This window comes from Prionailurus bengalensis, chromosome D3 (assembly GCF_016509475.1).
Source record: "Prionailurus bengalensis isolate Pbe53 chromosome D3, Fcat_Pben_1.1_paternal_pri, whole genome shotgun sequence".
Lineage (NCBI taxonomy): Eukaryota > Metazoa > Chordata > Mammalia > Carnivora > Felidae > Prionailurus > Prionailurus bengalensis.
This window is the reverse complement of record NC_057356.1, coordinates 90,946,596-90,973,767: the sequence shown is the minus strand read 5'-3', so window position 1 is coordinate 90,973,767 and position 27,172 is coordinate 90,946,596.

The following is a 27,172-nucleotide window of genomic DNA, read 5'->3' as shown; positions in this document are numbered from 1 at the left end:
CAAAGGGAGTCTTTTCTGCTACTTCAATTATGTTCTTTCCTTATACATTATCTTATCAGAGGCATTGTATGAGATCTTAAAATCATGAATTTCTGACTGATGTGAATGATTCATCTTATTGTAATTTTCTGTGAATATTATGATAGCCAAGAGGAAAGGGAAATTCATTTGTATGCTGTGAGATCTTTGAAAATCAAACTTTACTTTAAAAATAAATTTTATTGCCATAAGGTATTCTTTCTGTGTCATTCCTCACCTTAATGAGAATGTGATGGACCCTTCATAATGAGTAGTGTCAGAATCATGCTGGAAATATCAAAATAAAACAAAGATTTCAAAATAGAAGAGCTCCCCATAATTTTCCAAAAAAAACAAGGAAAATTATATCTCAGTTTTAGTAAGCAGATATTTCATCTTGCTGTAAATTATGTATACATATGTAATCATTTATAGTTTTTTAAAATGATTCGATAATTTTAAGACTCTAATGTTGTCTATGATATCTATGCCTGTGCTGTACACAATAACTAGAAAACCAAGGCTTATTAAAAGAGACCATCTCAACCTCCCAGGATCTTACATTCTGGTTATGATCAGGTTTGCCAGAGCAGAACTTGAGGTAAGAATGCATGAACAATGATCGGTTTGCAAAGGAAATGGTCCCAGGGAAGCTGATGAGAGACAGAAGTAAGCAGGGTAAATAGGGAAAGGCCAGGCAAGGATGTGAAGGCAGCAAGTAGCTTCATTTTGATCCCTAGGGTGATTATGAAGTGTAAGTTACACCTAATGGTTGTCTTGACCTAAGGCAAAGGGGCTGGGCTATCATATCCTTGAACGTCTCAATCATTGGCTAAGATCTGTGTCAAGGGAACATAAACTCCTAGGTGCTTCCAACTGTCTGAACAAGCAAACAAAATGGTCCAGGCAGCCCTGTGACAGTCATCCAAAGAAACATGACAGATAGTGGTCATTGAAGGCATGAGCATCCCCTGCTGGGAAGAGGCACCCAGGAAAGGGACTCAGGGAATCCAAGAGAAGCACTGGCAATATCAGTTACAGTCCACCCCTTGTTTCTTTCACTTCTGCTCACAGTAAGCTCACTTCATCCTGTCATGACATCTTCAAAAGGATGGTTGATCACCATTCCAGAAGACTTATGAGGAGAAGCTTAGTGGGTGGCCTATCGTTCCTGTGGCTGCAGTGAGTCCCAGGGATGTAGCTTTCACTGACCACCTCTGGCACTGGGGTGTGCCATCTTGCTTCCGTGAAAATTCTTATGTTAGTTTTTCCTTCATTTCCCTTCACTGGTTTTACATTTCAAATGTGAGTAACATCCAATAGATTCAAACTTCTAGCTTCTACTTTCAGCTGTCCCCCCTCCCCCACTCCCCCCCCCCTCGCCGCCTACTACCTTTTGCTTCCTGAGGAAGACCTCATCCATACCAAAATGTCTAAGAGGTTGCTCTAGAGAAGATGGCTGGGAGATAGACGGCTACAGTTGACTTCCTAGATGTACATAAAACGATCCCAAGATATTCAAAATAAGAATACACCAAAAGGAGGAAGAAGGCTGTTTTTGCTGTTTCTTCATTTGAAAATATGTACTGAGTGTTTACTGGGTGCCAAGCTCTGTGCCAGACACTTGGAGGTAGCAACAAACAAGGCAGACAGATTCCATTGCAGAGAGAACTGGTGCCTCCACATACACACCCCCTCCCCAACACTTCCCTGTCATCTCTCACTCACTGGTCCAGTTTAGAGACCCCCTGAGCTCTCTTTAGGCACAACGTCATCTGTGAAGTCTGCTCTGAGCTTCCAGCCCATGTGGACAGTCTTGTCTCCTAAGGACTATGGCACTTCCTCCCTACTCCACTTAGCAGGCAGCTGTGTCATATGCAGATCAGTGGAAACTCAGCCCCGAGGGTCAATAACATCAGGGAGAGGAGGAGGGTGGACGCCAGAGCCTCTCCTTCTCACTCACACTGAGCAACAAGTCTTCCGTAGAAATCTGAGCAGCTGGTTGGGATTGGCCCATAATATAAACAGAGAATAATAGAATATAGCATAAATACAGCATAACTGCATTATAGGTGTTTATAATATAAATATAGATCTTATGATCTGCTTAGTATTAATAACTCTGTCTCATCAGTTTGTGGCTTAGATGGATATATCTGGGCTAGCTAAGGAAACTTACGCCTTGTATGTTTTTGTTTCTATAAGAAAATAAATTTAGGTCCTAAAGAATTCAATCACAGATTCACTCTGGCAACTGAGACTTTATAAATCAGGGATTACTTGTACTACCGGCTGGCATTAGTTATGAGGTGCCAAGGTTATTCGCACCCCATTCTATCTCTGCTTTTAAAGGTGCCCATGAATTAAGATTCAGTTCCCAGACCAACCTTAAATGGATAGCAACGGTTTTACACAATCGTGCGTCCAGTAGGGCCAGTTGTGGAAGGGGCGGGGGCCGGAGAGGATGATTCGCATCTTTGGGACCCAGTGTCATTGTCCAGTCTCGCTTAATTTTACTTACATCACGATCGCACCTTCACAAGGCAGGAGCCCAAGACCTCATAGCTTAGCATGGATGTTTGTCGGTGACGGGGGTGTTACCAAACAGAATGGAAAGAGAGCCAGGTCGAGGCAGCCCCAAGCACAAGGGCCCGCCATCTGGCGGGTGTGGGGACAATGTTTTAAGGTGTATCTACTCTTCACTCCTAAGATCTTTGAAGCCAAGGGACAGTGACCATGGTTTTCACTACAGGACCCTGCAATGAGCTTGGACACTGTTCCTGGCGGCACTCCCAGGGAACTGAGGGCCACCTCTTGAAAGTCTCTTTTTATTATTATTATTATTACTATTATTATTTTATTATTATGTCAAGGAATTCTGACGCTGGAATGTGTTATGTGTCTGATACTAAAGTCCTATATGGTACCCCAACATACTGTTTCTCCCACCCCTGCTTTGCCCGGGCTTCCCCTTGCTCCTTACTAGGGACAGCAGGGGCTCCACAGGGTGCTTGCCAGTCTCAGAAATAGAAGTATTCTCCTCTCTCCCTGTCCAGGGCAGAGCTACCAACGACTCTGGCCTGTCTGGTCATCTGCGGTCAGCCTGCCCTAGATTCTCCTTACTCACTTCTCACTGACTAGAACCCGTGATCTCATTCTGGCCAGTGCTGGCCACTGTGGCTTCTCTCTACTGAGGTCACAGATGCTCCCTTGGCCAGTTCTCATGCACCTTTGTGGCCAGTGGCAGCCACCAACTTTGCCCCTTTGGCCCCATCTTAGGCAAGCAAACACCCATGACCCACGGTGTCAAGTTCATCTCTATATCCAATGCCTGTCAACCGGGGTCCTCAACAGAGCAGATAGAGCTCACTCACCGAGGACAAGAAGCCCCTAAAAGACCCCAATCACAACAACTCCAGTCTCCCCTGGTGTCCTATAGATCTGGGCGTAAAGAGGAGAATCCATCCCATTGAAATTTCTCTGGTTGTAGTTTTGTTTTATGCTTTGCCTTGTGTTTCATTTTGTTTTCTTGGAACGAACATGGAAACTAGCTGTCAGCGAACAGAACCGGTGGTCCAGGTGAGGCAAGATCAATACCCACAGGAGAAGACCCGGCGCTGAGAACGTGTCCCCGTTCTGCAGCCAGAACGGTTTCAGCATTGGCTAAAGTACGACATTATAGCCGGATGAAAGGAAAGAGCCAGGATGGCAGGAAGAAGAGGTGGTTAGGGTGGGATCATCGCTCCCAGCTGGAGTCTAGTGTCCCTCCCGTCCCAGCCAGAAGCAAGGGGCAGGCAGGAGGGCGTGAGGCAGCATCACCGGTACAGCACGGGACAAGAGGCAGGGGACCTGGACAGGCTCCAGCTGGGAGACACCGCACCTGCCCACAGAGAAGAGAAAAAGGAGAAGTGAGTGGATAAGACTCATCCCCAACTTTGAGGATAAGTGAGTCATTGTCCACACGTCTTATCTAACTGTTCTGTAAACTTACAAACAAGTCCACCGTATGCTTGTTGGTTTTCCACAAACTCTTCTGAACTCAATGACCAGTTATTTTGGAAACAGATGTCTTGAGGCTGGCGGAGCCTGGTGTCCATCAGGAGCTGTGGCACAGTCAGAGTGAGCGTGCCTTCAGAAAGTGGAAGCCGTGCCCTCCTGGGTTTGTTGCTGGTGGTTGTGCTCAGTGTGGTGGACGGTATTGTGTCCCCTGAAAAGCTAAGTTCCTGCCTTAATCCCCCCAGGACTCACAATGCGACCTTATTTGAAAACAGAGTCATTGCAGATGTCATTGGTTAAGGTGAGGTCGCACCGGAGTGGGGTGGACCCTGAAGCCATATGACTCGTGTTCTCACAAGAAGACAGGGATGCACCAGGAAAGAACGATATGTGACAAGGAAGGCAGAATTTGAGGAGATACAGCTACCAGCCAAGGCATGCTGAGTGTCGCCGGCAGGCGTCAGAAAGGAGGAAGGAGCAAGGATTGTCTCTTCCAGGAGCCTGGCCCTCGTGACACTTCTTTCAGACTTCTGGCTTCCTGAACCGTGAGAGAACAACTTTCTGACATTTTAAGCCACGCAGTTTGTGGTAATTTGTTATGGAGACTCTAAAAAACCATTGCACCTGGAGTAAGCCCCATAAAAACTTCGGATGAGGCAATACGTGAATTCAGATATGTGACGGCAAACACAGAATTGGACAAGATTATTTTTTCTAACTTAATTTTTGTTTTGAGCATATCATTTCTCTGCTCATAATCAATTAAATTGTATATTGTCCCTGCCTGAGTGTTGTTTCCTCTAAAAGCCACTTTTATTGTTCTTCTGGTGTTGGTAGCAGTGAAAAAGGCTGTACACAGGAAGCAGATGTTAAACAAAACAAACAAAACGTAAAGAGATAAACATTGTTTCGAGCTAACTCCACCCAAATTACGGCAGCCGGTGACTATAGAGATTGGAGAAGGAACCAGAGCATGAGTGACCAACCACAGAGCCTTTGCCTTTCCATGAAAGCCTAGAAATCGCCAGGTGATTATGTGATTCCTGTCTCTCTTACTTTCAAACAGCTAAGCTCTAGGGAAAGGGGGGAAACAGAGGCTGGCACCTGCGATAAACTGTCTAAAGTAGATCTATCTGCCCGGACACATGGCCACTTAAGAATAATCCCAGCATTTGAACAGCATGGCCTCCTACGAGAAGGTGGGGAAGATGATAAAGAAGATGTAGTCCTTGAGAAGGAGTGGAGGGGTGGAGGGAGCATCGTTGGCGGTTCCCTAGCAGGGGGCAGGAGCAGTCATCAGAACGAAGAACCCACTTCTTGAAAGCCAGCATTCAGAAATCCAACCAGCCGGTTGTATAAAGGCGGCCCAAACCACGTTGGGATGCGCATAAATAGAGTATCAGAATGAGGTCTGTGGATTTAAAAAGTAGAAAATTACAGGATACTTAGGTTTTAAATGAAGAGCTCCCTTTGTTTCTGCATTTTTTTTAAAACACAACCTGAAAATTAAGGGGTTGACTTACATTCAGAACCCAACGTTCCATTCTTTTCCCTCACTTTGCGATCTCCAGTTAGCCAGATGTCATATATATATATATATATATATATATATATATATATATATTTTATTCAGAACTTCTCTGGACAATAGTGCATGAATTCAGGGGCAATACCTCCTCTTGGGGCCCCTGGGAGGGAACGTGGGCAAGTCTGGGGTCTCTGTGTCTGAACTGAACGTCCTCTCCGGGAAGAGGTACCGGTCCCCTGTGACTTCCCCTACTTTGCCTCTGTGACTGGGTGGCCCCCATCAGAAGTCTTCCCTTGACACCAGAGACAGCAGCCCTCGGATTCAAGAAAGCTTGCGCTTCCTTGTGAACTCGCACTCATCTTCCCCTCTCTCGCTCCGTGGCACTGACTCGCTCCGGTCTGGGGCATCCCTACCTCTAGCTACACCAACCCCCCCCCCCCCATTAAGCTGAGTGCCAAACAAGCTGACATACACACAGGATGAAGTGTCGTCACCGAGCAGTTTGGAAAGCTCGAGCCCTGAGAAGCGGGGGGTACCCCAGCAGAAAACCCCCTACGCTGACGCCCCCACAAATGCAGGGGGGGCTTGCCACTATACCCCCGCAAAACCTCACCCGTAATCATCACCGCCTCATCCAAACACATAGCAGCTCCTTCGGGAGTAAAAACAAAGAAAAAAGAAAAGAAAGAAAGACAAGAAAAAAGGAAGACCTGACTGAAAATAAGAAAGACTCTTTTTTCCTGCTTTATTTTTAACCTGATGTGTTGCAGAGTACTGAATGTCACCAGATTGTCATTAATGTCACTTTTCCTCATGTTCCATATGTGATGTGACATATCATCTGACTAATGAAACTCGATGAACAATATGTCAACATAAAGAAGCACGCTGGGTCACAAACATGCTTCGAGAACATTAAATTGCAAGGAAATGTATATTGAACGTGTTTTCCATAGGAATAAAATTGAGTCGCATGGTTAACATATCACATTTAAGTATAATACCTTGGAGACCACGAGAACCAACATACATTGTCGAAAGACTTGTAAAATGCACATTATCAACACATATCGATGGCACGGCGAGGCAGGTGAATACAAACTAGTAACAGGAGGAATTACAACAGGAAATGACACTTTCTCCACAAAGGCAAACAGTTGTGGAAATGAACCAAGCCACGTTAATAAAAAATGTTCAAAATAGAAGGATACATCATTATTCGGATTCAAACATTAAGCGATACCTTTTCCTGGCACTGTTTTGTCCTCACCCACTAACACATGGGTACATTGTCAGGTAGAGGGTGTCTCCCTGAGCAAACACCGCTGGGTTGTGGGCCTGGCCTCCTGGACCCGTCGTAGCTCAGGTTGACCACCTCCTGGCTGTCCCCTCAGCCCACTGGCCTGGTGGCCTGTCGGCAAGCTGTGAAGTTGGTCCTGCCAGAGCTGATGCCGTCCGCCTCCAGAGGGTCCACTGCCCATCATCAACAGGAGATTCAACTCACGCCCTGCCCCTCAACCCTTCTCGTAACTTCTCAGAACCTCGTACACTCCCCTCAGCCTCGAACTTTGTCAAATAATTCTACTTCCTACTTCGCAGAAAGAAAAAGCGTGCTATTCACAGGTAGAATTTGCCTTCCCTCCATCTCAGAGATGGATATTTTTATCCCCCCTCCCTCACTTGCTCTCTCTCACCCCTCCTGTATTTCTCCCTGTGTTTTCTGATCACTCTACTGATAGAATGTTCTGAATTCTTGACCACTACTCTTCCCTTGGCTTCAAGAACATGCACCCATCTCTCACTTTTTACTACCATTTCTTGATCTTCTCTTCCACACCCCCTCCCCTCCCCCTTGGTGACTTTAGGTATGTCACAACAACTACGTGCTGCCCTCTTCTCCTCTGCTTGTGAAAACTGCGCTTACTCCTTGTATTAAATGTCCCCTCCAGTGATAAACGCTGATGTCACAAGTCTAGACCACTAGCTAATATCTATCTCCACACTTTTGACTGACTGCCGAACGCACCCTTCCCGTCTCACTGAAACCTCTGAGTTGGCCCCTCCTACTACCCACAAGGCACAGCATGTCCACCCCTCCCTCACCCCAAACATGACATAGTCATCCTGGGACACCTGGGTGACTCAGTTGGTTGCTCATCCAACTCTTGATTTCGTCTCAGGTCACGGTCCCAGGGTCGTGGGATCAAGCCCCATGTCAGGCTCCGTGCTAAGCACAGAACCTGCTTAAGATTATCTCTCTCTCTCTCCCCCTTGGCCCCTCTCCTTCACTCGTTCCCTCCCCTCCCCAAATAAAAAAAGAAAAATAAATAAATAAAAGAAATAGTCATCCTTATGCTAAGTTAGCATTTCATCCCCATTGCTCATAGGGCACCGCTAATGCTTCTTCATTTACTATCTACTCATTCATCCATTCATTCAACCACCTTTGATTATTAGCCATGCCTGGTGCCAGGCAATGGGAGATATTGTAGATGGCCACAGCACTTGATTCTATGAGCAAATCTCTCCAGTGAGAGCACCTGCATAATGGGATAATTGCTGGAGAGTGAGGAGGCGCAATGATTAGGCTAAATAAAAAATGCAAAGGGATTGTATGGGATGGTCGTAACGTGATATTGCAGGAGTCAAGCACAGCTCCAGAAGAAGCAACTTGTAAGATGAGAGGGAAAAAAAATGTTGGAATTATCCAGGAGGTAACTGAATGTACCTTAGAGGAAAGAGACAGACAGATATACTTTCCATGAATGGCAGGTCTACTTGGCTGGAGTCTGGTCAGTGAAGACTTAACTGGCAAGTCTAGAGGTCAGATGATCCAGGGCTCCTAAACCTCACTGAAGGGTGTTAACTGGCGAAAATCATGCTATGGCTTACCTCTTCTAAAGGTGACATTGGATAAGTTGTTGGAGTTGGCTAAAACAGGAGGCATGAAGGCCAGTTGCCTGCTGTTGAGAGTCACCGAGATATGCAATGGTGGCTTCTTCCCAAACTAAGGACGTGGCAATGGGAACAAAAAGAAACAGATGCAGGATATTTTAAGAAGGCAAAAACAACCAGACTTGAGATTTCCTTGGTTACGAGGCAATGGGAGCTGAGCCAGTTCAATGGGGATGCCCCCAATCCTGCTGGGACCATGATAAGGAAGACAGTGCCCATTGGCCGGGATAATATAGTAAGAGGAGCATTTGGGGAGGAGGAAATGGTGACACATCCCTCCTAGTATTTTAGCACGTTATGCTTATGCCACCAACCCTAAGCGGTGAGAGGGGAGAACTCTTGTCCTCCGCCTTTTGGGACCCATGGTTGCTGGCATGGTGCCTCTCATTCCACACAGCACATGCCAACGGAAACATCCCTTTTCTGGATCACAGACTTCTCGCTATATCTTCACATGATGGAAGGGGTGAGAGAGCTCTCTGGAGCTCTTACAAGGACACCAATCCCACTCCTGAGGGCCCCAGCCTCATGACCCAATCATCTCCCGAAGGCCCCACCTGTGAATACCATCTTTGGGGGTTAGAATTTCCACAAATGAATTTAGGGGGAAATACAGACATTCAGATTTATGGAGCAGGATTTATTGAGAATAATTGAACCCCCTTGGTGGAATTAGAACCATGTATATTTTTTACACCTAGGACTTCATCATCATTATATAGCCAATGAACCATAAAAACCATCCATGTAGTAGCAGTGAGAACTCTAAGCCAGCAAGGCCAAGATCGTGATAACCTTTCCCATCCCGAACAGAATCCTTTGTGGCCCTCACTTCCTTTGACACCTTAATGCCCCCTCGTTCCAGTTCCAGCCTGGGACTGCTGCTTCCTTCTCACTGTTGACCAGTTGCTGCGGACTCTGAATCTGCAGACACTTACAATTCCCAGTAAATAAGCCTCTACAGACCTCTTCTTCCCTTCCCACCATCCGGCCAGCCCTGAGACTCTCCCTCTTAGCATTTGGTTCTGCTTATCCTCTCTGTTGTTTCCCCCTCAGAACCCATGTATTGTGGTAATGGAAGCAATATTTTCAACCTCTTTTGGTGGGAAGAATGTGTTCCTGCTGAACATCTGGTTGGGCAAAATTATAATACTTTTTATGCAACTCCCATGGACAACCCCTTGGCATTAGGAATTAAAGATATTGCTGTTTAACATTAACAAATTGTCAATAAGGTGTAGGGTACATATACACGTAATAGAAATAATTGCCATGTGATGGATACTTCACATTTGTCATCCGTTGAAACTTAATGGCACTGTAGGTATTATTACCCCCATTTCAGACGCTCAGAGGGGTTCACTCAGGGAGCTGCTAAGTGGGAGCTGGGGTCTGACTCCCATTGAGTCTGTACTTGAGGGCTTTCTACCCCAACATGGTGCTGGCACCCTTGGGGATAATAATAATTACTTAAGTACAGTCTGCAGGAAGCCAGTCTTTTCTATACAGAGCTATTAATCTGTATTTTACTAAAATTAAAAAAAAAATTGCTGATCAGAGCCACCTAAGCACTTTTATGAGGTCATTTCTGGCTTGAGTGTAGTTTGCCAGTTCCTCGTGCTCGCTTTTCTGTCACTTACAAGCTTAGAGAATGCCTTCCTTTTGTGAGGAAACTTTAGAGCAGTGACTCGAGCAATTTGCCATGTTGTGCTATGTGCAAACTACTCCACAGTTACCATTGTGCCTAATGGAATTAGCAGGCGGTTACTATGTGATTATTGGGAAATAATGCTGGGTATTTTGCAGTGAGCCCATCAATAACCCATGTCACCAATACACCTACCATTCCTCCCTATAATTAAGATATTGTTAACTTCAACATACTTGTTTAAATAACAAAAAAAGTAGGAAACTATATTTTTAAATGACGTTTCATTTAGCCGAAGCCTAGCAAATTTATAACCTCAGATACCTGAGTTTTTGTAAATGATCCACCAGCCCCAGAAGGAGATGCTAGAATTTATGTCAAATCATCATAATGGATACTTTGTTGTTCCAAACAGCTCGAAAACAGATGTATTTACAGTTCCGGCAGCTGCGGACCTACTATTAGAAAGCCAGATTTGTACTTCCTATTATATTTGTACTTCCTTGGTTAAATCCCAGCTCTCACTCCTGAAACAGAAGTTGTAAAACACAGAAAGGAAAGCTGTATCCAAATGGCCAAGACACCGGATAACACATTTTTACCTGAAAATACTATTACAAAACACTGAGAGAATTGGTCTGGCAATTCATGGCCGTGAAGAATTCTGGTTTTCTGGGATAAAACTACTTTATGTGAGGTTATAAAAAGGGGCGATTGAGGATTTAATACCCACTCCCCATTAAGTTATGTTAGAAATATTACAAAGTATGGTTATAGCCACCATAGTGAGTGATGATTCCAGAGAACATTAAAAAAAAAAAAAACAGGCATCTGGGGGCACTGGTTGGTTCAGGCGGGTGAGCGTCCAGCTCTTGATTTTGGCTCAGGTCATGACCTCATGGTTCGTGGGATCGAGCCCTGCGTCGGGCGCTGCACTGACAGCGTGGAGCCTGCTTGGGATTCTCTCTCTGCCCACCCCCAACTCTCTCAAAAATAAATAAATAAATAAACGTTTCAAAAAAAATGATGTCTCCATGACTCTAAGGAAGACTGGTGAGTGTCCCTTTAGTTTATAGGAACTGAATTCTTAGGCACGTGGTTACCCAGAATGAAAATGATGCCACCTACCAGCCTACCTTTCAGCTAAGTGTGGCCACACGCAGTCGCTCTGACCAAAGGAGTACGGCAGGCGTAGTATGTGGCCATCTGGCTATTTTCCCTTCCAGCTCTGAAACACACAAATGGTAGCTAGAAGGGGCGGGCCATGTGGGCCAGCGTCATGAAAGGCGGACCGTGCTGGCCACTCTGGGGACCTAGAGCAACAAGGTAGAGCCTGCTCCTGATAATCCCATAGTTAGAGCAGCCACGTCAACATAGAACCTTACATGGGAGAAATATTTGTCTTGCTCATCTCACTATTATCTCGTACTTCTGCCCATGTTTACAAACTGGTATCCTAATCAAGAAACCACTTAGCAAAGTGTTGATGAATGAAAAAGATGGGCTTTTTTTTTCTCTCTGTCTTCCTGTGTTTCTGATACGTCCATGAACGCCAAGAAACAAATGAATAAAAGTTCTACAGAAGGAGTTTTCCGATATTCAAATATGTGGTTACATGAGCACATTTTACCTTCCTGGCGAAAGGTTGTTAACTGTTTAAAACTACTTGCCCCCTGGCTTCAATTGGTGAATGAGAAGGACCCATTGCCATCTCTCCATACTGATAAGCTCTTTTACATTTCAGATACCCGGTAGATATAACTGGCCAACTGGTAAACGAGACTGCCTTAAATTATCTAGGAACTTTGCTAATGCACAAAAGCTCTGAAAATATTTCCCATCGTGTTAAATGCTTAACACATTAGCATTATGTGTGTCACTTCATAAAAAAAAAATCATAACCTGAGTGAAAATTATTGGCTGCATTTTCTGAAGCCAAATTCTGGATCCATCACGCATACCCATTTCCAAGAGATGGAGGTAGAGGTTGGCCTTCGGAGAGAGACAAGCACGATGCTGGGACCATGTCTTTCAGGGTGGTAGTGCTTTTAGTGGGACTTCACAAGCCAGCATCTGGGCGCCCCTGCGGACACTTGGTTCTTTCTCGCCTCGTTTAACTCTTGTCATTGACCTTAGGACATCACCGGAAGAAGTGCCGTCAGGGAAAATGAGTCATGTGGCCCACATATTGAAGACGTCAGAGACACCTGCTGAAATAACCTAAAATTAGTTGATCAGACTTTGCGAGGGATATCAATTATATGATATACACATACATATACATCCTCAGACAAATGAGGGATAAATCGTTTTCCAGTTTGCCAGAGTTCCCTCAAGCCAATTATTTGATGACTTTTCTACCTAACTTTTCAGTGGTGATGCAGATTCCACACAAATGGAGAATAAAATGAGACAACCAAATTTATTTGTACTTATGGACCTGAGCCAGAGCTTAAATGACTCCAGCAATGGCGCTTACTTCCCGTGGGAGCCTATTCTCCAGTCTAATAGATCTCGCTGTTAGGAAATTTCTCTTATAATTCAGCATAAATTGTCCCTTGCTGAATTCCATCCCATTATTCCTGGTTAGATGTCCTTGGACTACCTTATACAATGAGCCCTCTTCTTACAGGCCTGTCCACTCCTAGGCAGGAGAGGGAGATGGGGAGGAGGCAAGAAGATAGGAAGGATAAAGGGGAGAAATGGAGTCAAATCTACCAAGCCTGCCCTGGCTTGTGTCTAATCAGTGGACATTTCAGCCGCAAACTGTTACATATGGACACAGACAGCAAATTTATTAACAGCGGGATTGGGTAATCTTGGAAAAATCTTCAATTTTCTGCTAACCCGACATCTACCTCCTTGTAATTTCTCTCTGAGTGAGATAGGTCAAATCATAATGTTAAAGACTAAGGATAGAGGGAAGATAAACTTAAAGATCAAAGGGATCTGTCTGCAAGTTTTAAAGCCATAGATTTGGCTCTGTTTGGGGCTGCTGCTAATTTCTCCTTTCCCCTCCTAGTACCTAGGGCTTTTCATAAAGGACACTGTTCATTGCAGTGTTTTAAAACATTGTACTTACAATATCATTGAGTACTGGCAACATGGCCCCCATGGCATGGTTTGCTCAGAGCCCTGCGGTCAAGGACTGCCTGAGTGCCCCCCACCTGTGTGGCTGCAGTGAGAGTAACCACAGGACAACATGTTCATTTTGAGCCTGAAAAAGTCAAATCAGTCTCTCTTTGCGTGTCTGGGCTGAGATATGGAAAGGTGGGGAGCAGTGAGCTGTCACATATTCTCTTAGGTGGACCATGGCAGGGCGGAAGGCTCACCTGTAAAGGTAAGGGATGCCGAGGACAAAGGCAGACTCCCCAACAGTGAAAGCCTGGGCCATCCGCATCCCAGGCCCCACTCCCATTTGCTATTCAGATTTGATAGCATCCTATATTTTGGTTTCATGAAGAAGCTCAGAATCCTCAGAGTAATTGATGCCATTTAAACTGAGTTAGTGTTCTTTACAATGCAAAGTTTCAGCTTGTTGCTGAGGAAACTGTCCAGCAGTAAACAGAGGAACAGAGATTCACCTCCAAGCCTTTCCCACTCCAAGCTAGGATTTTTGTCATCATGGAGTACTCACTGACTCCAAGACCCTCTAGCCCACAGTCTACCAGGATATGAAAGGGTCGAGGGAGGGAGAGGCCACTCGCATCCAACTCTTCAAGCAAGATTGAACTTGGCCTACGCATGACTTAAGCAACCCAGACAGCTCACTGGCCTTTTCGGTTCCCCAGGCTTCTATTTGCAAAATGCAGAATGGCTGTCTTTGACCAAGTGCCTTTCTGTAGATAAGGTCTGTGTGTTCTTCTTCAAAAATTTTTTTTAACATTTATTCATTTTTGAGAGTGAGAGATACAGAGCATGAGCGGGGATGGGGCAGAGAGAGAGAGGGAGACACAGAATCCAAAGCAGGCTCCAAGCTCCGAGCTGTCAGCACAGGGCCCGACGCAGGGCTCGAACTCACAGAGTGCAAGATCATGACCTGAGTTGAAGTCGGACGCTTAACCGACTGAGCCACCCAGGCACCCCAAGGTTTGTGTGTTCTTAACGGTGGTGTTAATGTCTGTACTCCCGAGGAGCCTCTTAAACTATGTCCATTAAACTGCTTTTGTCCTTGACTGCACTTGGACTGGGTTTATATTTGATAATACAGGGCACATCCAGTAAGCAGCCCGGATACCCACAAGAAACACCAAAAAGGGATTCCACGGCAGTGCAGACAAGGATGGACAGACATAGCCATGACCTAGCCATGTCTAACATTGTCAAAGAATACAGAGGACGAGAACACCCATTAGGTTGTCTCTACCATTGGCCCTTTTCCCCGTAAAATCTCCTTCCCAATTCGTCTGGCAAGATTCCCTGCAACGTGACGTTCACAATATACACAGTGCTTAAGGGAAATAGATTTCTCTGTAGTCTCACTTTCTAACCAGATGAGACTCTTAGAAAAGACGTTCCACCCAAAGCCGTCTTGAAAAGAGACCAGCTTCTTCCCAGTGGCAAGTAAATTTCCTGGCTTTACGCCAATTGACCATGCTGTGTTGTACGCATCACATCGTGGTCCCCCTCCCTGCCTGAGCTACACCCTACGGTATTCCTTCCGGACGGACCCAAGTCAGCAAACACGAAAGATGCAAATTATCTCCCAACTACACGCATGAAGCCTGCAAACGCTATTCTTAGCAAGGTGCTGATTACGGCAAATTATGAACTAACATGCCAGGCTCTGAGATTTGAAATCTTTTAACTGTGTTTGCTGTGTAAGTGCCTCCAAACGAATTGAAAAATAGAAGGGGAAAGCAGCAAAATCAGTGATTCAGGGACTTGCGCGGGTTGCCAACATCTGATTTCTGCCTTCCTGCCTCCAGCCTTTGCCCACATGTGCACACATGTCCGCACGCGCACACACATGCACATGCATTAAAGCAGAGGACAGACAGGTGAACGGAAACAAGCAGAATAGTAGCTGGTCCTTCTGGTCTAGGCTTCTCGGCTGATTTCGTCACAAGTTTGCTGATTCAGACTAGTCCTTTTTCAGTCTCTCCACAGGTATTCAATGGGCTCCCACATGAGCCTGGCACGAGTGGGCCGGGCCGATGTGATGGCAAAGAAGGCAGAGGTGAGCTGATCCTTCTGAGACCACTTGCCTGGCCACACCGCAGCTCTAAGTGTGGCCTGGATGGGCAGCATCCACGGATTTGTCAGAAATGCATGTTCTCAGGTCCCACCCACGCCTCCTAAATCAGGATTTCTGCTCATGAGGCTCAGGAAGCTTTGTTTTAACAAACTCTCCAGATGATTCTTAAGCATGCTGAAGTTGGTAAGTACTGGGACTACAGTACCGATGTTTTAAAAACTGGCAGAGCCACTTTGGCATGTGGAAATCCAGGGGGTTTATAACAACTGGTTCAGCCTTTGTAGATTCTGAAGGCTTTGCCATTCCCGTACGGGACTTAAACTATGGCTCAGGAGTTTTCTGAAATTAGATCAACCGAGGATCCCAGAGAGTATGAAAAAAAAATCATTAAAAAATAAAAAAAATCCTGTAGTAATATTGGCTACACATCTCTACTAAAGATTTGTGTGGCTCCCATTAAATTACATTTCCACCAGGAAGGGACCCAGTAAAACAAAAGTTTTTGTCAATCTCTGATCCCATTACAGTTATTCTTTAAAAGGGAAAAACCTGATTATATGCTGAGCACATAGTCAATTGCAGAACAAATTGTTTTATTTGAGGAGAGTTGCTGGTCAATATGGAAAGGAATGATGCCCTTCATTTTCTTCATTGGCAATAGATCAATATGAAGTTGACAGTTTCTAGTTCCCAGGTAAGATAATGTTTCCAGGTAGGAAAGACAATATTTAAGGCTTGGAAAGCAAGGAAATCAGGTTCCTTTATTAAATGCTTTCTTGGGGCGCCCAGGTGACTCAGTCAGTTAAGCGTCCGACTCCGGCTCATGATCTCATGGTTTGTGAGTTTGAGCCCCGCGTCAGGCTTTCTGCTGTCAGCGTAGAGCCTGCTTCAGATCCTCTGTTTCCCCACCCCTCTCTCTGCCCCTCCTCTGCTTGCTCTCTCTGTCTCTCTCTACAAAAACAAAACAAAACAAAACAAAAAAAAAAAAAAAAAAACTTAAAAAAAACCTTTTTGATAGGAAAGTGAAGCTAGGGGCCGTATTTTCATTTTTAATGGCTGTTCTGAAAATAAGTTCCAAGCGTCCCTCCATCCCTACCTGCCTGGCGGTTTCCTGGTTCCCAGGAGATACAGTGAGGGTGCAGCCCAAGCTAATGATGTGATCTTCGTCTTGCACAGAGCATCTTCTCTGAGTCTCCATCTCCTTCCTGCACGCCTAACCTGGATTTTCCGTTACAGACACCCAGGGACCGTCTTTCCTTTTTCTTCTGACCGCATCGCTCCCTTCTTCTGAGAGCCTGATCTAAATCGCAAAAGTTGTTTTTAATCCTTATTATGCGCGGGCACAGGACGAAGTGTGCACGACCCTCCTCTCCCCTAATCCTTGCCCCAGGCCGAGAAGTAAAGGCTACCAACCTCCCCATCCTACGGACAAGCAAACTGAGTCGCAGAAAGATTAGCTACCTTGCCAGAGACCAAGCGGAGTGAGTGGTAGAGTGGGGACCTGCGACCCAGCTCCTCCGTCTCCTTTCCATCCCGTTCTGCATTTCCTGGCCTGGAACGTAGCCTACACAGAACATGTGTAGATGTCAGTTCTCCACCATGCTTCCGCGACGTGGTGAAAATGTCCTTAAACACGAGCGTGAGGAATCTATTAAACAATACAGAGAACACGGCAAAATAGAGCTGACACTCATTACTCATGGTGGTTCTATGAAGTCTAGATACAGTTTTCTATGGTCACCTTGGAAACTGAGTTAGCAAAACCTGGAGACTCGCTTCCAGAGGAAATCGGGGGTCAGGTTCCTGCAACGCTCCAGTCACAGCATTTCATCAACCAATTCATAGACAGCCTTGTTTGATGTGTGCTTCTGTTTAAAGACACCTTGTTGAATATGTATTATATATTGTTGATTCATTAACATGGGACTCGTGGCCAACAGCCCTGTAACTCATGCCTGAACAGCGCTCACCTAACACACAGCACAACACAGGCATCCTTAGGAACACTAGACAGCCCCTAAGCACTGTCTGGGGACCATTTTTTGGAGGGGGGCATTTTAAACAGCAAAGTTACCAACACACAAAAAAACCCCACAGAAATGTGGAAAACATTTGCAAATACCAAGTCCCTGAATAACGAGGATCGGTCGTACCAGCCAGCCTTACTACTCTTCAGCCATCCCGCCACTCCACTGACGTTCGTGGGAAGAACCAATTACTTGAGCGATCCGGGTCTCTGCTGCATGTCTGCTCTTCGGTGAATGCAGTTGGCACCCCCTTCTCCACACACGTTCTTTCCTTAGCTTCCAAGCATCACAGCACACTTGCCCTCCACTCATCTGCCTGGTGGTCTCCTTCCTCTCCATCCCTTCAGTCTGGAAACTTCTCTGACCTGGGAGCCCTTCCGAGCTTCTCAATCCCCGCATGCTTGCTAAGGGATGATGCCCTCAGCTTCCATTGCAATCCCTAAGGAAGCTCAAGCTTTGGGTTTCTTCTTCCTGGAAGGTTCTCCTCTGCCGTCCACATAAAAACTCACTTTCCCTCTTCCTTCAGGTGTCTGTCAGGATGCCACCTCCTCCAGGCTCTCGTCCCTTTACCCTCCTTTATTTGTTGCATGGCTTCTTACGCCACATGAGGTATTACATATCTGTTGCTGTTCCTTTGTCGTTTTTAATCTTCCTGTGGCAGGCACATTCCTAAGCTGGTCCCCAAGATTCCCGCCCTTCTGGACAGATACCAGTGTGACCCTCTCTCTGGGTGAGAGGAACCTCTAAATGCAGGGGGATGGTCTCTCCTTGATTGGTGATGCTATAGGGCAGTGGTGGGAGCTGCGCCTGCCCTAGTGGACTGGACAGAGATTTCCCTGCAGGCCTTGGAGAAGTGGGCTGCCATGTTGTGGGAAAGCATGTGTCAAGGACCTAAGGAGCCCATATTGCTGAATTCTCCCAGCAAGCGGGATGATCCTGGAAGAGGCAGATGACCCTGAGCCCCAGCCAACACTTGGATTTCAGCCTGTGAGACACTGAGCAGACAGCACAGCTAACAGGTGCCCAGGCTCTTGACCCACGGACATTTAGACAATAAACGGGCTTTTCTTTGAGCGGCCTAGACTTTGGTAACTAGTTACACAGCAATAGATACACCTTTCCATTAGAAAGCAAGCTCTGTGAGGGCAGCGAACCTGTGTTCCTCACTCCTTTCTCCTCTCAGCCCACCGCTGGGACTCAATAATGAGTATGGGCTGGGGCTGCTTGGGGTCCAGTTTTATAGAACCTGGGGTCCAGAGCGCACCCAAAGATTTCTGCAAAGTCCTGCCTTCCTCCCTCATGCTTCTATCTGGCTACCATCCCCTGGCACAGCAGCAAACAGTGTGGGTGTGAAACACTGCCCCTTGATGAGTGTTTTCTCCAAATTCCAATAGAACTAAGTATTGAGACGTCGCTAACCTGGGAGGGGTCATCTGCCATGGGAAGGGCCAGGATATGAAGCACGCTGCCTTCTCCACTTTGGGGACAGCCCTGTCCATGGCCAGGTTCCTCCAGCTTTCAGTGTGGAACCCATGGGGGCCTCTCAAGGAATTCTTTCTAAATAAACCCAGTGCCTTTCTTGGAAGCTCGTGGGGACAGCTGTTAATATAGTGACATTTTCTACATCGTTTAATCTATGCTGATAAATTCTACTTCAGACTCTCCACTGGGCGTCACATGCGTCGCATTTATCCATTTGCCTGCTGGTCACCTGCGTTTGGAAGTCTCACAGGTACCACAAATTCCACACGTCCAAACACTGAACTAACCATTTCATTCCTGAAAGCTTCTTCTCCAGGGCTCCATAGCTCATCGCCTGGCATTTCCACCCAGTTGTCCAAGCCGCAAACCTTGGAATCACTTCTGAGGTGCCCTCTCTCTCACCTCTGGCGTCTGATCAGTCATCCAGAGAGTTGGACCTCTTTCTTCTCCTTTGGAAATGGCTTTGGGTCCATCCACCCCCCTGCAATGTCATGACCATGACCTGACGCCAGACCACCATCACCATCTCACTGCTCCTTCAGAAAGCTTCACGGGGGCTTCTCTGCCCTTTGTCCTGACAGTTCATTTTCCACAGTGCAGCCAGGTCTGTGTCCTGATGCAAATATGCTCCCCATGACTTCCCTGCAGCCCTCTGTCATGTATGTTCTCAGTTCCTCAGAAACTCCCTTGTCCTTCTCACTCCCCCTTGGCCTTTGCCCATACGTCTGCCTGGAAGGCCCCATCTCCTCCCCTGCACCTGCTGACTTGTCTCTACCCCTCAGGTCTCTTCTGCATTACTTCCTTAAGACTTGGTTAGAGTGCCCTCTTATTTGCTTTCATAGCTATCAAAATGGTCACCTACTGCCTTATAATGGACAATCCAGTGCCCGACTCCCCACCTGAACAGATGATTTACAGGGCAGAAGTTGCATGTGTCATCTTGTTAGAAGCTGTGTCCCAGTGGCCAGCACGGTGTGGGACAACAGGTGGTGCTTAAGACTTGTAGGTCGGGGGACAAGAGAACAAGGAGAAGACACAGGCCCCAGGAACCCCAGAAGATGCTGGCCCCCAGGAGCTCACTGCCTTGTTGCAAAGTTAACCCATGAAAACTCACTGTCCAATAGCGATGCAACAGTGCTAGGTCATGCTAGATGGTGTGGAGCTATATTTGACTGATTGTGGGTCAGAACCACAGAAAGGGAATGTCCATGAGTTGAGAGACACATGGGAGCCCTGTGTGCGGGGAATATCTCACTGAGAAGTTGCACTTTGAGCAGAGCCCTGGTCAACGCCGACAACTATATCAAAGGAAAAAGCCAGGGCAAGTTTCTCTGAAAGAAGCAGATGTACAAGAGGGGCTCTTGGGGGTTGGGATGGTGAGGTGGGAAACAGAGGGCACACCCGAGAGAGGTTGCATGGACACAGTTCAGCTAGGAGGCAACTTGATGAGATGTGGGGACCAGCAGACAAGCAGGGTGGTGGTGGTGCAGCGCCCAAGGTCTTGGAAATGGCGGAGCCATTACTCTGGTGAAGTTCAGAGGGATGAGGACAGAACACGGGCTCCCGGCCCATGCCTGAAGGAGCCGCACAGGAATGGGCCTTGGGGTCACCACCAGCATCACCTTCCCACCCCCCACCTGCCTCCCCACAGGATCTGGGAGGAGAAAGCCCGAGGGACACAGTGGATGGGGGGCAGGAGGGGGCACAGAGCTGGGTGAGGGTGGGCTGGGCAGGCAGTGCAAGATGTGAAATCATCATAAGTAACCCCTTTAACTCTGCAGCAGAAATTCTGTACAGAATCAGGGTTCTGTAGGATGCGGGATTGGATAGGTTCCCAGCCCCCCCATTTGAAGGATCACGGAGCAAATGAATGAATAGGTGCAGACTGATGTTTCTGGAGCCGTAGCTGGGCACTGGCAGCACATTTCACATACCACACAACGTCAGTCCATCCAGATTAGTGAGTTTGGACTTCATCACATCACCACGGGCAGCTAAGTAAAGCCTGTCGCAGCAGAGAGATGGAATGAAGTTCATCTAGAGTCTCTAGGTGAGCTAAGCTCCGCGGTGGCACATTGGGAGAGCAGAAGGGGAGAGTCTGGATGCAGGCGAAGTCAGAGGTTCCTGGTGGTCGTGATGATGATAGTTATAACAACAATAATGTATTGAGTGTCTTCCATAGACCCGGCACTGGTGGCCCACGTTTCTGCTAAACTCTCTCTCTCACCGCACACAACTCCACTGGGGGAGGCAGGTACTAACATTCCCTTCATTTTACAGCTGAGGAAACGGGGGCTCGGAGATGTTTGGAAACCTGCTGCTGTCGCACACATGGTAACTCATAAAGCTCCAATCACTCGATGTCAGAGTCCACGCGGGTGACCCCGAGGCGGAGCCACGTGCCGGACCGGAAGTGACCAGGGCGGAGTCAGCAGGCCCTGTGGGAGCAGGAGTACAGCCCATCCTCCTCCAAATGAGCTCACTCCCTCTCAGTCTCTGTGCTGTGTTTCAGGCAGCCTGCCCCCTCTGCATCCTGCCCACGATAAGGTCCACTGGATCCATCATGATTTGCACTTCTCTGAAGGTGTCCCCAAATCTCTGTAAAACTCCCCCTTTCACTTTCCATCTAATGGCAAATTGTGAAACAGTCAAGGTCCTTCTGCTGAAATTGCAAGACGGTGAAGAAAGGTAAGATTTTTAAAAATGTGGGGATTATGTTAAATACCCCCCACATAAAGGCATTTATTTTCCCATTATCTGAGAACCACTCGAGAAGAAAAACACAAGTGGGTCCTTGACTTATAGGGGGTGATCATGGATAGACCAATTTTTTAAAAACACACACAAAAACTTTTTTTTTATTAGATTACTGGTTGTGTGGGCTGTTTCTATATGTAGAAACAAAGCATGCTATCTCTTTGGGGCACATGAGAGAACAGTCCCATGTCCCACAAGAGTCCCCTCCATGGTCCCCGCACAAAATGCCATGGGGTCCCACTAGATTCCTCATGGGGTTGCTCCCACCACCCACGTGTTAGCAGCAGAGCAGGAAAGATCCGGTGTGTTTCACGAGCATTGTCAACCCAAAGCCAACCCGTACCCCCTACCAAATCGTCCAGTGATTACCAGAGTCGGGGCAGGTGTGCTGGTTTTGGATAGCTCCGCCGACCCTCCAAACAAGTGTCCCAGTGAAGCCAAGTCAACACAATTCAGTTTCTAACTACTAACATCCCTACTGAACCGTTTGGATGGCCGTTCCATCACCATTATCCCCATTCCTTCACTAAATAAATCAACCAACAGAGTAAGGCGTAGAATCCAAGAAGAATATAAACCAAGTCAATGAGAGAAGAAAATGGCAGTTGCAACCAAAGCCATTGTTTGGTTGGGTTGCTGGTTAGTTTCGTGGTTAATTTTGGTTGTTTTTCAAGCGCATGACCTGGAGGGATCACAGGGAAAGGGAGGGTGGGAGGCAGGAGGTCCTCCTCGAGAAGGAGGCTTTGTCTGAGCTTCCAGAAAATCCAAGTCTGTCACACCCCTGAAATGAGAAAGCTGGGCATGTGAAGCAAGCCATTTTTTTTTGTAACTCCTAATGCCTGTGTGCATAATTCCAAATCAAACATATTCACATTATTAACTTTTTAAAGTTTATTAGTCTCAGCGCTAATGAACTCATTCATCCTTGGCAAAGGCACACGGCTCCCTAATGAAACGTCAATAGATACATCGCCCGTGAAGTGAGCACATCCAATGTCTGATGCCAAATTCCACTTGGCTGTAAGGACTGGAAAGACGAGATCACTTCCAAGGAGACGCTTGGACTCAGCTTCGCGTCACGGGAAAAGCACCAGAGCGGATGTCTGCAGACTGGGATTCTACACCTGGCTCAGCCACTTGGTGGCTGGGTGACCTTGAGCAAGTCTCCTGCAGGAAGAGGAGAGCGGTCTGGCTTAGCCCTAACGTTGGCTCTCGGTGTGTAATTAAATACTCTCCCTCCCGCCCCACACACCCGCGCCCTTCTAAGAGCTATCAGCGTTTACCTACGCTATGTTGCATGGCATCCTGTGTTCAGACATCTGCCTAGTTAAACAATGGTTCGTTTTTTAAGGATGAAATTAAAACTTGGCTCCTTGGGAGATAGCATGCCACAGGTTAAGGGTTTTAATTTCTGACCCGTCTGAACACTGCACGAATCCGGAGCTGTAATGAGTTTCCTAACCCGCGCTGTATGTGTCAGCCTGCGTGACACTGTGTTGAGCGTGCCACGGGAGACAGAAAAGGGAACGGCCTTTTAAAAAAAATCTAAGCGAGCCTCCCCTTCTCTCAATTATCAGTTTTGAAAAGTAGCCTGAGCATGGGTGCGATTCTGTTTGGAGGTTTCTGAACTGCTAGCATTAATTCTCCGGGGTAAACTTCCTGTCTACAAGCAATGATGGGTTTGTTTGTTTGTTTTTCTCACTTTACCTCAGATCTTTAAAATTGCACCACAGCTAGGAAGTGAGGACGGCGTTCCCCCAATGCTTCATGGAAAGAGACTGCTTTATTATTGAGCAAAAGCAAAAACGATAATCGTGAAAAGCTTTTGCTTCGGGACCGCATAAATTATCTCCAATTTTCCTCATTATTTTCTTCTGCAGGGTATAAAGAGATTGCCTGCAGTAAAATATGGATCAGTACAAAACAAATAGAAAACAGTTTAAACCACTGAAGTATTTACTTTTTTTATTTAAAAAAAAAAGACATTTTAATCCTATTAACGGTAAATTATATTACCTATTGTGAAGGCAGACATGAAAGAAATATTTGAAGCATGCAGTTAATTATGATACCAAGTGACACATAATATTTATGCTCTTCTTCTCTGGCCTCCACAGTTTTTCTCTCACTAACTGTGAGTCACACGCTGATTGAAGTCTTGAAATCAACGCCGAGGCGGACCCACAAGCACATGTGCAGAGGATGCCTTGTTCTATGGCTAATTAATGGTGCAAGGAATAGCCATTGTTTATTCTTTTATAGTCCTAATTTCACATAGAGGAGAAAATTCTCTCCCCCAGTCCTTTTATCTTAATTCTCCATTTCAGCATATTTGCTAACTGCCTGTCCGGGCACGGCGAAGCACGGAGCTTGCAAACGACCATCTGTGCCTCCGTGAGGCGGGTGGGCTTTGCGAAACTCCAAGACATTCAGTAGAGCCCAACCGTCTTTGAAGGAAGTGGCTAACCCACCTAAATAAGTCAGGTGTTTCAGACGTTACGACGTATTTCCGTACAATTGGAATAAGATATAAAATACCGGCTGGAGTTAGTAAGTCGTATTCCTGTTTGACGACTACACGGTGACTTTGCCAAGCTATGTCAGAGAAACAGGTAACAGGTTCCCGCTGGCTGGCTTTCCGATCAAGAATGTTCCAGTTCCAGGGGCAGTGTGCTGGGAGGTCACTCCGGAGGGCTGAGGGCATGGGGACACACCCACTGGTCTATGCTGCACCAAGGCAGGGTCTCAAGCAGCAAAATACTTCTCCTTCCTTTCGCACATAGAAGGCTAAGCCCTGTGGACGTCCACTGTCTCCTACCAGAGTCCCAGTATACGTTCTGCTGTTTGTAGCAGTGGCGATGTGTTTTATTTGAACTACCCCATTGTTACCTGTGAGTCATACAGGCATTTCCCCTAACGCTTCGGTTTCATGACCACTTGTAATTCCCAACAAGGATTGAGTGGGAATCCGATTGGCTACGGAAGTATGTAGTTGACCATGAGACATTCCCGCTATTAGATCTTGAGATGAGATGTCACTATCATCCTAAAAACAAGAGTTTTTACTCACCTATTATTCCCCATTGTAGTTCCATGAGATTGATTAATTTTTATGTCAGAACCTAAATAATGTGAGAAATATCTATCATTTGAAGTAACAAGAGCCATCCAGTCTGTTGAAGATCAATCATACACTACGTGTTTCGCATATGTTCTCATTTATCCTCACAATAAATTTGCAACGTCAGCACTAACATCCACTATGGTCAAGATAGAAACAGAGGTTCAGAGAAGCTAAGTCACTTGCTGAAAGCCAAGAGCCTATATGTTGAAGGACCACAAAACAAATGCAAGCAGGTACTTGGTCCCCAACACCAACTATTTCTCATTTAAATAGCTTCATACTACAAAATTATGACACAAATATTAACAATTGAGTGAAAGCATTTAAATTTGAATTCAATATCCATTCTGAGTTAGAGAAATAATTCTACCAGACCTCATTTAGTGACAAAATATTCAGAACATTTCGTCCAATTCTCAAATTATAATGAGATATTTTTTTTTTTTTTTTTTTTTTGCTGAGGTGTAATTTACATTTTCTGAAACGCACAGATCTCAAGTGTGCAGTTTGATAAGTTTCGACAAACGCATACGCCTGTATAACCCAAGGCTCTGTCTGGATAAAAGTGTTTCTGTCACGCCAGAGCATTCTGTCATGCCTGTGTCTGGCCGATACCTGCCCGTCCACATGGGGAAGCACTGTTCTATTTCCTTTAGATGATCTCACCTGTTCTTACCTCCATGCAGAACCATAGAGTATTGGGTTTGTGTTCTATTGTGTCCATAAGAAATTACCACCAATTTAGCTAATTTTACTCACACTCATTCGCTTGGGTGTGCTTAGTTCTGTACAGTTTTGTCACATGTATAGGTCCCTGTTTCCACCACCACAAAGTACTGAACAGCCCACCTGAAGGCTGGTGGTGCCATTTGCAATAGCGGAACTGAAGGGTCCCCCCTGTGGCCATTGAAGAGCCATACACACCTGCTTCTTCCTGCCCTGTCCCCCCTGTATCTAGTCACTAGAAACCACTAATCTTGTATCTATTTCCACTATTTTGTCATTTAAACATGTTTACATAGGGGCACTTGGGTGACTCGGTCGGTTGAGCTTCCAACTCTTCATTTCGGCTCAGGTCATGATCCCAGGGTCATGGGATCGAACCCCACATCAGGCTCTGTGATGAGCATGTTGCCTGCTTAAGATTTTCTCTCTCTCTCTCTCTCTCTCTCTCTCTCTCCCTCTACTCCTCTTCCCCGCTTGCATGCCCTCTCTCTCTCTAAAAATAAAATAAAATAAAAATGTTTATATAGATGGAATCATACCATATGTAACTTTTTGGATCGGCTTTTTTCACTCAGCGTAATGACCTGGACATTCATCCAGTTTCTTGTATGTATCAATAGCTTGTTTATTTTATTGAGGAGTAGTATTCTGTGGGATGGCTATGCCACAGTTTGTTTAACTATATACTTATCGAAAGATATCTGGACTCTTTCCAGTCTGGGGCTATTTAAAAAAAATAAAGGAAATATGAATACTTATGTACTGCTCTTTGTACGAACATGTTTTCATTTCTCAGGTAGCCACTGATGAACGTTTCAAGTGCTAAGTTGCCCGTCGGTTGCATAATTAGCTTTAAAAGAGAAACAAAACTGCAAAACTCGTTTCCAGAGTGGTTAAACCATTTTCCGTTTCTACCAGCGATGCATGTGCGACTCACATCCTCGCCAGCATTTGACTTTGTCACCGTTTTTAATGTTAGCCTTTCTGATAGGCGCGCAGTGATAGTTCATTATCATTTTAATTGCATTTGCCTAATGGCTAATAATCCTGAGCACCAATTAATATGCTTATTTGCCATTTCTAATATCCTCTTTGGTAAACTGTCTATTTATGTCTTTAGTCCATTTTCTAATTGGATTGCTTAATTTTTACTGTTGAGTTGTGAGAGTTCTTTATATACCCTACTTGTTAGTCCTTTGTTGGATATTTTCTGTGAGCCTGTAGTTTGGTTTTTTACGCTTTCCGCGTGCGGTTTCGAAGAGAAAAACGTTTTCACTTTGATGAGGACCAAAAATTCATTTTTTAAAATGAAATGAGCTTTTAATGTCAAGCCTAAGAACTCTTTGTCTGTACCTAGATTCTAAAGATTGTCTCCTATGTTTTTAAAGAGGTTCTATAATTTTGTGTATTACATTAAGTCCATAATCCATTTTAAGTTAACTCTTGTATAACATGTGAGACTTAAGTCAACATGCTATTTTTATGGCCTATAAAAAAAGTTGTTGAAGCAATTTTGTGAAGTCTGTCCTTCCTCTATTGAATTGCTTTTCTACCTTTGTCAAAACTAATTTAAGTGTATGTTTGAGGTTCTACTTCTTGGTTCTCTACTCTGTTCCATATATCTAGGTCTCTATCTCTCCACCAACTCCTACTTGGTGTTGGATCGTTTTTCCTACTTTATTTTTCTTTGTCAATACTATTGTAGCTATTCAAG